Raw genomic sequence first — 13,699 nt, forward strand, 5'->3', positions numbered from 1 at the left:
TTCCAAATTCGGTTTAAACGTGAAAATTTCTCAAACAAAAGCCATTGGACTCACCAGTTTGTTAAGCTGAAGAGCCTAACACTGAATAAAACATCGCATTTTGAACTGAGAATATGGGTCTGGTTATGGAAGGTAAGCATTACTCTACAAAATATACATGTTGACATAACTTCTCCTGAACAACCACAACACTGATAAATCTATACAAAGTAACAAAAGCATGTGCAAAGACAGGAAAGCAGAACTATGGTATCTAAGTTTCATGTCAAATGATATAAAGCAACATGTGTCACCCGCTAGGATTGCTATAAACAAAGACAGACAATAGCAAGTGTCGGCGAGGATGTGGAGAAATCGGATCCCTCGTACACTGCTACTGGGAATGCAAAATGGTGCAGCTGCTTTGGCTCACAGGTCTGGCAGTTCTTCGAATGGTTATACGTGGAGTTAGCATGTGACCCAGCAATCTCACTCCTAAGTATAGAGGGAAGAGAAATGAATCATGCTCACAAGTTAACTGTACAAGACTATACAGGAATATACACACAGGTGTTCATGGCAGCATTACTCATAATAGTCAAAAAGTGGAAACAACCCAAACGTCCATCAACTGGTAAATGGATACACAATTGCAAAGGGGTCAGCACTGCTGCCATCTTTAGAGATTATATGGTTTTACTTTAGAAACCACATGGAACACACTGTATTCCACACGATGGAATGAATACGCTGTATGGAATACTACTGAACAGAAAGAAATGAAATGCAAGACACGCCAAGACACAGATGATCCCTGAAAACATCCTGCTAAGTGGAAAACGCCTGTCACAAAAGACTACATACTGTACCACTCAATTTAGATGAAATGTCCGGAATAGGCAAATCTATAGAAACAGGCAGTAGATTACAGGTTGCCCATGGCTGGGGAGGGCGGACTAGGGAGTGAGGTTGCTCTTTGGAGTAATGAAAATGTTTGGGAATTGTGAGGATGGTTGCACAAATCTGTGAATGTACTAAAAGCCACTGAATTGTATACTTTACGTAAGAGAAGTATAGAACATGGGAATTATATCCCCATAAAGCTGTTTTGAAAAAGAGCATGTGAGTTTCTGACATTTAATTCATCATCCCACGCCGGCCACGTCCATCATGACACAAACCACCATCATCATCGTTCTGAAGTCGGTCCCTCTCTTCAGGCTCCTGCAGCTACATCCCAAGCTCGGGACTTCAGTCTCACCCAGATCACCCTCGAATCTTTCCAAAACTCTTCCTTGTCTCCATTCTGCCTCTTCTCCAAATCCTCCTCCCAGTTGCCACCGTCTAGTCTTCCTCAACTGTAAATACCATGTCACTTCCCAACTTAAAATCTTCTGGCGGCTCCCCACGGTCTATGTGATCCACCCCCTTTCACATCTAGTCTCGTCCTCCAACACTCTCCAATTAAAATGCGAATTTTAATTCGGGTGCTTGGTCCCGTGAAGATCTTCTTGCAAAAATCCTCTCTCCTAAAGCAGCCCTCTTCAGCACCTGCATGGCAACGAGAGCACACCTGGTTGCCAGCCCTCATCACACCTCCTGGCCTTCCCCACCTGGTCTGGAAGCTCGCTTAGGGCAGTGGCCTTGTGTTTTTGTAATCTCTAGCAATCAACCACTGGCTGGTTCTGACTCTTGTTGAATGAAAGAATGAACCCAAAGGTCTGGACTATTTCTTTTCCTTTATTTAAAAAAAAAAGGAAAAATTTTTTTTAAAGGCCCCTAATTGGCCCAACTATATCCTCCTTCAAAGTTCTACCTTCTTGGATGTCGTCATGGTGAGTGCCCACCAGGAGAAAAACACGATGCTACAACTGTTCACGTTACCACACGCATATACTCTCCACCAACGCAGTGAGACGTGCGTAATTATCCACGTTTCGGAGCCGAGAAAATTGAAACTCTGCCAACTTATGTCATATGATAAATTTGTCAAGGCTAATAAGTGACAAAGTCAGGATTTAAATCCAGATAGTATTACCTCTAAATTTAATCTCTACCGTTCCACAATTTGGTGATTAACATAATAACATCTGTTAATAATAAAATTAAGGCATATTCAAGAATTTAATTTTAGAAGATTTACACAATCTGTTTCTCTACGACCACAAATTAAAACAATTTTGGAGTCAGAACTTACTTTCAGGAATTTTTCTCCCTCCCTGATAAAAACTGTATGTACTATGATCCGGTGCCTGGCACTTTCGATGCTCCATAAATATCTGCTCAATAACTGACTCGAATGCCTATCAAACAAAGTATGGATTTCACAAGCTAAGGTTCATCACCCAGTTACTCGATGCCTCTGCTAATCCACCCAGCTCTAACCAAATAAACGTTCCTGCTGGTCCCACAATGAGGCTGCTAATCCCAGACTGTGGTTTTCAGGAGATGCTCTTCCTCACCACACACAAAAAACAACCTTTCCTCTTTTCCTCATGACCGACTCCCTGGAAAACCACGTCTGAAATCAAAAATCAACCAGGCCAGATGTCTGCCTCCATCAGTTCCACGGCTCCCTGATTCTGCCTTCACTCTGTCTGATTCTTGATGGCTAGGAATCCGATCCCTCCATTTTGATTACCAGTCATGTCCTGTTAAGTGGGCTGAATTGTGCCTCCTGAAAATTCCTATGTTTAAGTCCTAACCCCAGTACCTAAGAATGTGACTGTATTTGGAGACAGGGTCTTTAAACAGGCGATTACATCGAAATGAAGTCATTAGGGTGGGTCCTAATCCAACGTGGCTGGTGTCTTCATAAGAGTAAATTTGGACAAAAAGATATACAGAGGAAAAACCATACAAAGATATAGAGAGAAGACGGCCACCTACAAACCAAGGAGACGGGCCTCAGGGGAACCAACCCTGCTGATACCTTGATCTTGGACTTCCAGCTTCAGGACTGTGAGAAAAATAAACGTCTGTTGTGTAAGTCCTGCCCAGCCTGTGGTACTTTATCATGGAGCAAACGAATACCTTTCCTAATCATTGTCCTGCAGTGAAGAGTGAGGACAAGTTCAGACCCTGACTCAGCCCCTTTCTAGCACTGTGACTTCGAGCAAGTGGCTGAGATTCTCAACACAAAATAGGTGTGACGCCACCCACTCTGCATGACTGTTTTGAGAATTAAATGTGACTGGGAATTTTAATGCACTTTATTTCAATAATAATAATTTTGTTTTTAAAAAAAAAAAACATCTGGGCACTGTTCTCATCACTTACATACATTAAATTATTTAATCCTCATAACGACCCTATGAGATGAGTCCTTCATAAACCCATTTTCCAGATGAGGAAACAGAAGAATCAAGAGATTAAGTCGCTTGCCCAAAGTCACATCTGGCCCTGGTCTTATTTAAAACCTGATAACTGAAAGTCCTGTATTATCAAAACTATGCAAAGTGGGCATGGAGTGATGTAAACACATATATACACACGTCTATGCATAACACATATATTATTGTATGTAGTAAGCAGAGAATAAGTAGCATTGCGACAAAGCAGTGCCACCAGGACCATATGCAGAAATAAATTCCATTTGGTTTGTCCTGGATGCAGCCACAGAGCGCCCACGGCGTACACTGCATGACGAGCCAGCAGCCCTACCCACACCAAGGGCACCTTCGGCCTTCCTCGTTTGCTGGGATCTTAGACTCCGAATCACGAGCTGCTTCTGAGCATGCGAACGGCAACTGTCACAGGATCAAACTTTCGATATTGTCATTGTATATGACACACGTTATTTTACATTACATATTTCTAGAAAGAAACCCAAATGATGCCACAGTGGCCCTGAATGAAAATTTTAAAAAGTGCAGAGTATTTCCTGTACCAAACTTTCTCCATCAGATACTTCCAGGGGCCAATTTTGTTCATTTACTGGTTCTGATCATGTCTTCGCTGTGTGGGTGGGGTTACAAAGTGATGTTTTCAGGCAGGGGATCAGTTACGATAGTTGAATTTTTTTAAGTCGGACGTCCTAAGGTCTGTGCCTCTGCAGATGAACCCACGCACTCAGCCCTCCCCCTCCCTGGTGTCAACACTGACTCTCAGAGAACAGGATGTTGCTACGGTGACAGCAGGGATGCAGGGGGAAGAAGAGGAAGCAAATATACCTGAACTTATTTCTAAATGAATTACTAAAAACTTGGGTGGGAAACAGGAAAAGAAAAACAGAGAAAAAGATAAAATTAAGCTTTGGAATTAAGCTGATGTGAAAAACCAACCAAGGAACATGACACACGGGCTCTGACGCTTCTTGGCAGCCAGCTCGACATTAGCAGCTTAATAAATGGGCCATTAATCATTTTCTTTTATACTAATTTAAAGTAATAGCCCCATTCGTTTCCTTATGAGTCATTTGCCCACTTTCCAAGAAGCACCCAACACGATACAATTAAACAGAAAACAAAACTTTTTGACACCAGCTCCTCCCTTTCTCTCCGTTTACCGTTGACACTTGCTATAAAGTAAATGGCAAGGGCAGAACTCGGCATCTGAAGTTTAATCCTAGGATTAAAATGCACATACCAGGGACAGAACTTCTGTTTGTGAACAGTTTTCTCTTTCACACAATCTACTGATTCGGGGGCATGCGAAAATCCGGTCTGCAAATGGAGGCTCGCAGGGCCTCAGCATGATGAGCAACACAGTCACTTGTTACTCAAATGACACTTGACACTGGGTAAACCAAGAAACACTGATGTGAAACCTCAGCCCTCATTAGCCAAAACAAAGCGCTGGCTCTTTCCATGATCAGGCACTCCAGACACCAAATTCAAATTCATCGAATGGAACAAAACCTGTATTCAGAAGGCGCAGACTGAAAAAGACCTGTTTTGAGTTCAGCCATTCACAGACCCGAGGGAGGACATTGGCCGTGGAGAAACACGGCGGGGACATGGCTGGGACACAAGGCTGAAACTTGCTGAGAGGCCATGCTCCTCTTACAACCCAGAAATGCCCCCTTCCACTTACCCAAATCTTCTCGTTAACATCTGTCCGTCTCCTGGCAGACTCTATCACACTGAAAATCAAAATTTCATCTAAGAAATAAGACATGATTCCCTGCTGGCATTTTTGAAGCTGTGGCTAAACTTTCTAGATTTAAAGTCAATTCCTTCTTTTTTGCACCCAAAAAGGAGCTTCCTACTCCAACATCCGTTTCCATAAACTCCTATATCAGCAACATGGAGAGAAGGTATTTTCCTCACGTTTCATGAGAAAAGCAAGCCCCATCCTCTCCCCGCCCCAAAAATACGGGTTTATTTTAGGCCTTTCCTGCCATCAGGGACAGTCTGGTTTACAAGAGAGTCAAAAATCTCTACCCCCCAGTAGAGAGATGTGAGATATTTTAGCCGAGCTGTTACAGGTCAGGGCAGGGACTCGGACTGGAGCACTGGACAATGTTCTTATTGTGGAAAGGACTAATCATACCCATAAAGCCAGAGTTTAGGCTAATGGGCCAGGGTAGAAAGAGCACAGGAACTGTTTCCTTCCCCCACGCAACAATGTCATCTTGGCAAAGCCCCTTAACCACCAATTATCTCTCACGAGCAGGTACTGTATCATTTTCAGTATACTGAGTCATTACTCCGGCCTCTGTGAGAACCGGCTTCAGGAAACTACAGTCTAACATCATAATCCTCAGCTTTCTAAGAGGCATTTCGGAATCGACCAGGATGCTAATGACATTGCTAGCCCGAGGATGTGCCCCTCTCTATGCCGCCCCAGCCAGATGGCCCCCCGCCCCAGAGTGGTAAAACACTCCAGCGTCCATACCCAGGGTGAGGGAGAAGGGCGTCCTTCCTTCAACTGGCCTGAGAACACGTCACCCCAGCAAGCTGCTCTCTTTGTCCTGGCTGCCAGGAGACTCACAGTTACCTGGTCCCCCTTTCTTATCCCTTGCTTCCTGGTTCTGTTAATCATTCACATTTTATTGGGCCTGCGCTTTTATTATAAAATGGCTTAGATTATTTTCTATAGCAGTCAGCACATCGAGCAACAGAAATGGAACACTACCTTTCTTACCTGGAACCGGTTAACCTTGAAGAGCCTTTCTATGTCGTGTGGGCGCTCATATGGCCCTCAAACCACGCCTAAATCTCAGAGCTCTAAAAGGCCACCTCGCATCTCTCTGAAGATCTACTTCAAATGCTCAAGTCGGATTCTCCAACTCTTTTAATGGACCAAGTAATCACCTAAGCGGGCCTCCTGAATACGTGGACAGCGCCCCGGTGTTGTGCAATGTGTCGGCCTTGTGTTTAACCCATAAATGAAAATTTCCTTTAACATGGGATTGATTGTCCCAAATGAGCCCGTGGGGACCTGAAACGTCACTCTTCCACTCTGAGAATAACACTTCACAAAGAAAGCTGTGCTGGGTCAAAGCAGACATTCAACAAATGTCTATGACCGACATGATTTACTTATCCATAATGCCTAATTTGCCAAATGCCTATTATAAGCAAGGCACGGTGCTAGGAGCTACCAAGAAAATAAAAGTAAAAAAGACAACACAGGTGCTGGCCTTGAAGAAGCCTCCTTACAAGCTACTGATGTATATAATGATGTCGAAATAATGGGAATCTGGACAAAAATAGGGTCCAGATATTCAAAGACAATCCCAAATTTCACTATCTGCAAATAAGGTCATCTGGCTCCGTCATATCGTATGTCTCCTTTTGGGGCAGGAAGAAAGAGCATCACCACAGCTATAACACCAGCTGGAAAGTACTCAGCAGGACCAGCATCAAACGATAGTGACCCGGAGCTCTCTGAGAATGTCTGCTTGCACTGTAGTTTCGCATTTACTAACAAACCCTGTGAGGTGGGCAGGGTGTCACCACCCCTCTTTGACAGGTGAGGGAACTGAGGCTCAGGACTGTAAGTAACTGGGTGAGTTTCCAATGTGATGACTGAATCATCTTCTGACACTCTGTGCCTCTACAGGGAATGTCACAGATGAATGTTTGCCTCCCCCCAAAAGCTTAATTCTCAATGCATCTGGAGGCGGGGCCCTGGGGAGGCGATTAGATCACAAGGCTGGAGCCCTCGTGAATGGGATTAGCACCCTTATAAAAGCCATCCCAGAGACCTCCCTTGCACCACATGAGGACACCGTAAGACAGAGGTCTATGAACCCAGAGGCCATCATCAGACACAGAATCTGTCAGCACCCTGACCATCCTCCCGGCCTCAACTGTGAGCAATAAATTTCTGCTGTTTATGAGCCACCCAGTCTATGGTATTTTTGTTATAGCCGCCTGAACGAACTAAGACAGGGAATCTAGAATAAAGGATATTAATTTCCTTTGGAGGGGCTCCAGAAATGATTCGGGGAAGTGTGTGGGTTTGGGCCTAAAAGATTTGAGATGATGCTGATGATGCAGCAGCAAACGCTTACATAGCTCAGTAGCCCTATAAGATAGGTAGTTACTATTCCTATTTTACAGATGAGGAAACTGAGGCGCAGCGAGGTCACACAGCTGAGGAGTGGCAGAGCCCGGTCTCGAACCCAGAGAGGCGGACTGGGGAGACCCTGCTCCCCGCCCGTCGGGACAATGCCTCTGCATTTGTATTTGCAGTACTCCACAGCCCAAGGCCTGGAGGCTGAATGTGTTTGGGAAACGACAGGAAACAGTAAGTGAAGAGGGAACAGAGCTCGAGATGAGGCCCCACAAGGACCATATAAGGCCCCCGAGTCTCAGCTTCATCAGGCAATGTGGGACTGGAAAAGAATTACCAGAGTGACAGCTCCTGTCCCGGGAATAACATGTGCGTGGCTGTCACACGTGCATAGCCACCGCTTCAGTCCTTCCCATACCTGCAGGATAGAGGGACACCTCCGACCCCCAGGACCGTCGTTTGCTGCTGGCCCTCCCATAAAGCACCATTCCAGCACCACTGTGGCTGTGAGACAGTTCCCTCTTCAGCTGTCACAGTCCGCCCCCTTGGGGGACTTGGCCCTGACCTGACACATGAACTCTCCTCTCTTCCCAGGGCTCTGCGCCTGGCCGTTTGCCGGATATCTCCCCATTCTATGACCATTTTCTGGATAAAACTAGGAAGAGGAGGGGCTACTCTCTGCTACTGTCATTTGTAAATACCTCTGAAAGCTTCCTGTCATCCTCCTTCAGCACACACCTGGAGGGAGCCAGAGACCGTGCGTCTCTTCCTGTTACCATCTGTTCATCAGATTTCAGTGGTTGTCTATTTAGAAGGCCCTCGACTCAACTAACTTTAAACTTGAGATAACACATCACACGTTCCAGGTACAGAACTGAGGATCCCTGCTATAGTGCTGGAAACAGCTGAGGATAAAAAAGCTCTGTCTGACCTTTTGTTTCGGATGCCCTTCGCCAATTAAAAGCAGAGCACTTGGCCTCAGGCTGTACTAGTTCAACTAAACATGTTTGCTTTAGGCTCTCTGTTTACTCGCAGTGGGAATGGAATGCTTCTCCCACTTGGAACGCCTGGGCCAGGATTCGGTAGCTCTCTCCATGTTCTAAACAGCACTTAGCACAGAGCTGACACTAAAATAGTATTTCTCACAGAGTTACAATAGTCTCATTTCCTTCCCTACAGACTAAAATGCCGCAGAGCTGGAGGGCTGTGTCATAAGTCTTGGGAACAAAACAGTCATCATGCATTTGCTTTCTTTTCTGTGTGTGTGTGTGTGTGTGTGTGTGTGTGTGTGTGTGTGTGAGAGAGAGAGAGAGAGAGAGGAGAGAGAGAGAGAGAGAGAGAGAGAGAGATTTAAGGAAGCATTCTAAATTCTTTGCCTCTTGAGAGACATGGTTTGATTTGAAATTTTATGACCACTGACCTTAATGTTCTGAAGGTTACACTGTTAAATGGCTAAGGTGAAATCTGTAGAGGAGAAAAATCTCAAACTTCCAACTGCCACCTGCTATTCTTCACATGTCAATTTACATATCGATAAAGAGTTTGCAAAGCTAAAAAGAATTCACATACCGACACCCTGCATTTTGGCCTTCAGGTCAAATCAATTGCATTTTTCCATTGTAAAGTGAAAACCCTTCACAGCAAATGCAAGCCTCGAGCTGTTTTTTGAAAGTACTAATGCTCTTTGTTTTAAACAAAATGTGTCAAGATGTAAAATCTAGATTTACAGTAAAGCCCTGTGGGGGATGGGGAGGAGTTTCAGATAATGATAACCTCAGAAAGACTTTTATCAAACTAAGTTAATGACAGAGCTAGTTGATCCCTGACAAGCTGATTCAGTATTCAAAAATACTCCTCCCACATTTTCAAAAACATACTATTGGCTATCAAGTATCCCTATAGATGAACATAATATAAAACAAGAGCCACACACTAACATGAGGTTCCGCCAAGCGGTTCCCACAGGGAAGAAGCAAACTCATCCCAATAACAGCAGCCCCAAAACACAAACACTTGGTATTCCCCAAACCTAAAACCTAAAACCCGAGATCATACAAGTCGAAGCTTTCTGGCAGAATATAAAGTGTGCAGGCACACCTTGTCTTATGCATGTTAAAATCAAAATCAAACAGAGACCAGCCTTAAAGGTTCCCTGAGCAGACAAAACCAGTTTGGTCATTAATTTAGCTTAATTGTCAACCACTACTTGACGCTATAAAAGCGGCTTTGTAACGGTACACCCCTGAGCCTCGTGCCACGTTCTGGTCTGAGTGCTCCCAGTTTGCAAACTTTGGGGGGTGTGCCCAATAAAGTTTCACCAAGTACTACTTCAGTGATTCACTGGTTCTGCTTGCGTTAGATCTCAACATTTGACATTTCATGGCATCCAAATGCACAGCCTAAAAAAGACAGACTCCTGCCGCCCCGAGGCCAGTGAGCGAACCAAGTGGCCCACGGAGCCCTCTGAGCCCCCAGCTTTCTCACCGACCGGGAGTTCCCCGGACAGTGTCCCCGGGCACGAGCTCCACTCACTGCCTTCCGAGCTGGCCACCTGTACTGTGCACCTGCTTTCTGTTTCTGTGTTGCTCTCTGGTATGTCTTCTGTTTGTTCGAGATTGTTGTCACCCATCCAGTTCACATGAGGGGAAAACACATGCTTCCCAGTGTTTTGGAACAGTCCTTGGAAAACACGGCCCCTCGTAGTTAAGCCATTGTAGGGAACCTAAAGGCAAGATCGGTTCCAACCTGTACTTGCACCAGGATCTTGTGCCTTTCTGGAAAAATGGGTTAACTTTTGGAGAATCTGAAATTATAATGGCCATCTGGGGAAACAATAAGTCTGCCTTAAGGGGTACCCTTGAAAAGAGAGGATCTCAAACTTCCCTGACACAATGGAATGTATTGACTGATACGCAGAAGCTTCTGAAAGAAAAAAATAACTCCAAAAATAGCTCTAAAAAGGATTCTTGGCCATCTGAGCAGGTAACCTTAGCTTTGTCCATTTGCCAGAAACAGAGTTTGGATCCGATTCTTCTTTTGAGTTTTATATTTGAGACACGGCTAAAATTTTTAAAAGATTTCTGTACGGAGAGTCAAGATATTTGGGTCATGCCACATAAAAAGAAAAAAAAAAATTACTATGAGGAAGAATATACTTCTAAAATTTTTGAAACGTATTTATAAGTTTGCTCATCTACTACAGAATGCTAATATATGATAGGCAGTTTAATTGTCTGCTTCCTAATTTTTACTGAAAAATAATTTTAAAAGTTGAAGAAGAGCTGAGATTAGAGAAGGCCATGTGGCTGTCCACTACTCTGTGAGCTTCGGGGCTGGCAGACAAGGTGGGGAAGCAAGATAATCCAGAGACCTTGGCGGGGTCATTTTGTGAGGAAGGCAGAAGATGCCATGAATTCCCTGAATTAAGATCCAGGGCATTTGTGATAAAACCTGATTAGGGCAGCGCTAAGAGATGGACTCTCTGGAAAAGCAGCGAGAATGAAGAGAAAGATGCATCTGATGCTTAGGACAAAGAAAAATTTTAAATAGCAATTACCCCAAAAAGCCTAGGAGGAAGCTTAAACTCTTTCTCTGTCCCTTGGTGTTGTAAATCTTATCATGTCTTTGAAACATAAAAATTCCAGGAGATAACCAAAACATTGCCCAGACACACGCAAACACACGTAAAACAGGTTTTTTTCTAGACTTTAGGGTGAGAAATCATAAAGATGAAGGAAATGGCTGTATATAAAAAGTAGGATGTATGTTTTCTGTAAAAGAAAGTATGGGGAATGGAGATGCATTTTTTCTGTAAAAGGAAAAGAGAAAGTAATTTTGTCCTAAAATAAAATGGTTTCCTTTCAGATAATCTGCCTGGAAAACAAAAATTCTGTGACTTGTCAAGATAATTTCCTGTGTTTCATATCAGGTCTCTGATTATTTAAGGTGGTTGAGTCTTCTCTATTAAAAGAGATAATTTTTTTTCTCCCCAACTATGTAACTTTCTCTTTTTGCCCATGAAGTCTTTGTCACTTTGCTTAAGTGAATAACTTTCACAGTGCCCTATGATCCTATTTGATATTTTTGACAAACTTTTCAAAATCAAATTCTAACCGAAGTCCTTATTTAAAAAGGAGAGAAAGAGAAAGATTAAACTAATTAGCCATATTTGGTATATTAGATTACGTGAAACACATTATCAAGTAGGAATGCTAAGTCTTCTTTATGTTGTACCTGTGTAAGTATAGAAATGTTCCAGAAATTATGTGAAATTTCTGGAAATACAAGTACAGTTTTGTGATGACTTCAGAATCATAAAACTGAACTGGGTAAGAATTTCCAGAACTAATGGAAAAACTGGCTTCAAGCAGAACAAGAATACCATGTGACTAAATGAACCGATGAGGATGATTCTCATTTTTATGACTTTTGTTTAAAACACTGCTGGTTCTTTCATCTCTGTCTTCCCCAGATAAGAAAACCTTGCCTCTTAGGCAACTCTGACTTACAGTGATCTGGTCAATGATTACTTTGTAAGCAGAATTGAAATATTTACTTTTTCTCCCTACCTGATCCCTCCAGAATTTGGAAACTCAGTGAATATTCTTTAGAGCAATATAGTTATTTGCATTAGTTCAGTAAGAACCTGATTTTGTAACAGGATACTACTGGAAACATGGGTTATCTGACAAAGGCTTTGACTGGAACAGACGTCCCAGCCTGTCTCTGAGAGAGATGAACACAGGCTCAGATATGACCAGAAAGCTTTAAGAAACAAAGGTTAACTTTATGAAGCCAATAAAGCCCCTTGGAAATATTGACCTTGTATTTTGCTTACAAGATTCTCAGCGGCCTTAACCAGGTGAGTAAGGAAGGTCACTTCCTGGCAGGCTCAGGGACCTCAGAGTATTTGGGAACCTCAAGAAGAGACGAATGAACCCAAATCTATAGGTGTTGTGGGCACGGCCTGATGGCAAATCCACAGCTTGGCTTTCTGGCCTCAAGAGGCTTTTAAAAGCTCAATCTGAGATTCCTTATAAAAAGTTCCAGCAAAGCAGATTTAAAAGAGCCTATATATAGGCTCAATCACTATTCTTGCTGCACTTATGTAAATAATCAGGCCAAGTTTACTGAGACTAGACTTATTTTGCAAACAAATTAGTCTTAATTTGCCTATCATTGGTAGAAATGACGGTGATTTTACAGAGAAAAAATGACGTTCCAGTAATACCCCTCTGTAGATATTAGATTCTCACCCCCCACCCCCGTCTTTTCACCTTACGAAAACCTGCCCACGCTGCAAGGCCACCCCTGTCTTAAGGTCCTCCCTCCATTCAAGGGCCCCAAACTGCCTTGGCTTCTGTGAGAACACAGGTATGCAAGTCAAGGAGTGAATCGATGAGTGAGACTTAGAGCACATAAATGAGTGAGCATGAGCAGGTGTGAGAGGGAAAAGGTGAGGGAGAGAGGCAAGTGTACGTTTTCTCCACGAAGGTGCATTCCCTCAGTACGAGGCCGTGCCAGCATCCATGCCTTTCACACCCTCCGAGCCAGCACTCAGCAGCCAGGCCCGCGGTAAGAATCAGCTGAATGAACGTGGCCCTCCTTACCCTGCTCCACGGCCCGGGAGTCACGCACAGCTTGCAGCTCAATAAACACCAGTGTGCAACTGGCCCCTTGGGAACACAGAACTCAGATCGGCAACGTCACATTGGGTGGAAGGAAGGAATGTGAAGAATAAAATAATATTTTATTAAAACAGCATCTTAACGCAGCGTCTAGGAAAATGTTAATGTCTGTATAAATGTATGAGCCATGGACATCTGAAATCTTAGTGACACACTTACGTCCTTCTACCATGTAACTAAGACACCTTCAGAAATGAAGGGTCTGCCTTCACACCTGCACTGCTGCTGCCTGGTTTCCAAGACCCCACCGGCCTATCCGGTCCGGCCTTCTGCCAGTCATTCCCTTGTGCTGGCACTCCACTCACAAAGACGAACGTCAACACTGTGAAGGGGGTGTCCCTGGAGAAGGGGACAGACAGCAAGACGCCTGGGCCTTGAAGTGAGATCGAGGATGACTAGAAAAGTCCATCAGGAGAGCAAGGGATGAACAGGCACATTCCAAGCAGAGGACATGAGGCGCACCCAAGCAATATGGGAGTGGTCATCCCATGGGGCCAGGGCGGCCAGAGGCGAGGCTGCAGGGTTTGCAGGTGGCTGCAGGTGAGGAGGGCTTTGCAAGCTGCACCAGG

At 44.0% G+C, this 13,699-nt stretch overlaps 1 protein-coding gene across 2 annotated transcripts in view; it reads right to left on the minus strand.

The window, feature by feature from the left end:
• The window catches only part of NEDD4L (NEDD4 like E3 ubiquitin protein ligase), a 301,007-nt gene that overhangs the window by 253,932 nt on the left and 33,376 nt on the right, over window positions 1–13,699 (minus strand). The window lies entirely within an intron of this gene.

This window comes from Pteropus medius, unplaced genomic scaffold (assembly GCF_902729225.1).
Source record: "Pteropus medius unplaced genomic scaffold, Ma_sr-lr_union100, whole genome shotgun sequence".
NCBI classification, from domain to species: Eukaryota; Metazoa; Chordata; class Mammalia; order Chiroptera; family Pteropodidae; genus Pteropus; species Pteropus medius.